This window comes from Loa loa (genome assembly GCF_000183805.2).
Source record: "Loa loa unplaced genomic scaffold supercont3.601, whole genome shotgun sequence".
In the NCBI taxonomy this organism is placed as follows: Eukaryota; Metazoa; Nematoda; class Chromadorea; order Rhabditida; family Onchocercidae; genus Loa; species Loa loa.
In genome coordinates, this window is record NW_018108781.1 from 24,291 (window position 1) to 26,194 (window position 1,904).

Here is a 1,904-nt window from a genome sequence, read left to right on the forward strand (position 1 = left end):
ATATGGAAAAGGCCTTTTTACAATTGGAATTACATCTAACCGAGAGGAACTGCACTCGTTTCTTATGGCTAAAGAATATTCAAGGAGAAATCACCAAGGAAAATTTAGCATGTTACCGGTTTCAAAGGGTTCCATTTGGTATAATAGCGTCCCCTTTTTTACTTTCAGCTACACTCAACTATCATTTAGAAACTTACGGAAGCAAAACCGCACTAGAAATTAAAAACCTCTATGTCGATAATATTATATTACCCGTAAGTGGAACTGAAGAAGCATTCAAAGTTTACAACGAAATGAAAAATATCTTCAAGAATGCCTCAATGAATATACAGGAATTCTTTTAGAATGATAATGGTTTCAATGAACTTATTCCTAAAAATGACCGAGCAGAAGTAAGTCAAACAAAAAAATTCTTGGTATCAATTGGAATTCAGTTACTGATGCTATTGGAATAATTTTAAAGCCATGGGATAACCAAACCCCAACAAAGAGGACAATCTGTAAGATTGTCCATCTGTAAGATTTGTCCAATTCATTGCTTCGCAGTATGACCCTTTGGGATTTTTAATTCCATTGATGTTATTATTCAAACTATTCTTACAAACTCTTTGGAAAAAGAAATTATCCTGGGACCAACCGTTGGAGAATGAGGACGTTGAGACACGGAAATTCTTACAAGTCGATGGTCAACAAAAGTCAAAAAATTCCACGCGTGGTGATAGATCCTGAACGTTTACAATAATTAGAAATTCATGTGTTCACCGACGCATCTACCACGGCATATGCTGCAGCAGTTTATGCAAAACAAGTATAAACACATTTTTGATTTTTGCAAAATAACGAATAGCTCCTGTGAAGGGTATAACAATACCCAAACTAGAATTGTTAACTATTTTAATTGGAGTGCGAGCAACCAAATTCATTATTAAACAATTAGAAATTGAAAATATAAGAGTGATATTATGGTCGGATTCCCGATGTGCACTCCAATGGATAAAAACCGATCACGACTCCTACCAAAATTTATACAGAATCGAATCGATGAAATACGAATGTCAAAATTCTCATACAGATACGTGCCAAGCAGGTCTAACCCTGCTGACATAGCAACAAAAGGGTATATGTCTCCAAATCAACTCGCAAAATTCGAACAATGGTGGACCGGTCCTCAATGGTTAAAGGATGAAGAATCAGCATGGCCTCAATGGGAAAGTAATACTTATTGCGAACATGAAGAATATGAAAACAAAATTTGTACGGCAACGGCAGCAGCTAAACTCATTACAATTAGAAGCTTTCGGTTAATTGATGCAACTCGTATTAGTAAATGGACAAGACTACAAAGAACAACAGCATGGGCATTAAGATTTATAACATATATATCAAAGGGAAGATTTGTATGGTTGAAAGAAGTACCAGAAAAGCCAGAATTAACATCATACGAATTAGCAGAAGCCACGAAAGCTTTGATTATACAAGCTCAATCGGAAGGTATCAATGAAAAGGAAGTAAACAAATGGAATCTTTACTATAGTAACACACATTCCTTGTGGAAATGCCGGAGCCGACTGGATAATATCAGTATGGGAATATACCGAGGCAGCTTAAATCTAATATACCTTCCAAGGCATAATCCAATGACTAAGCTCATCATCCAACACCAACACGAAGATTTGTACCATGCAGGAATCGCTCATATATTACCAGAATTGAGAAGGAACTTTTGGATATCTAAAGGCAGAACGGATGGCGTTAGATCAATTTTGGAAGTTATGGAAAAGAGAATATCTAAATAGTTTAAAGGAACGAACCCAGAGAAACCACATCTCCCCAAGATTAGTTGAAGCAAGGGAACCTTCGGAGCAAGAAATTGTATTAGTTAACGAACCAGAAATTCCCCCCCC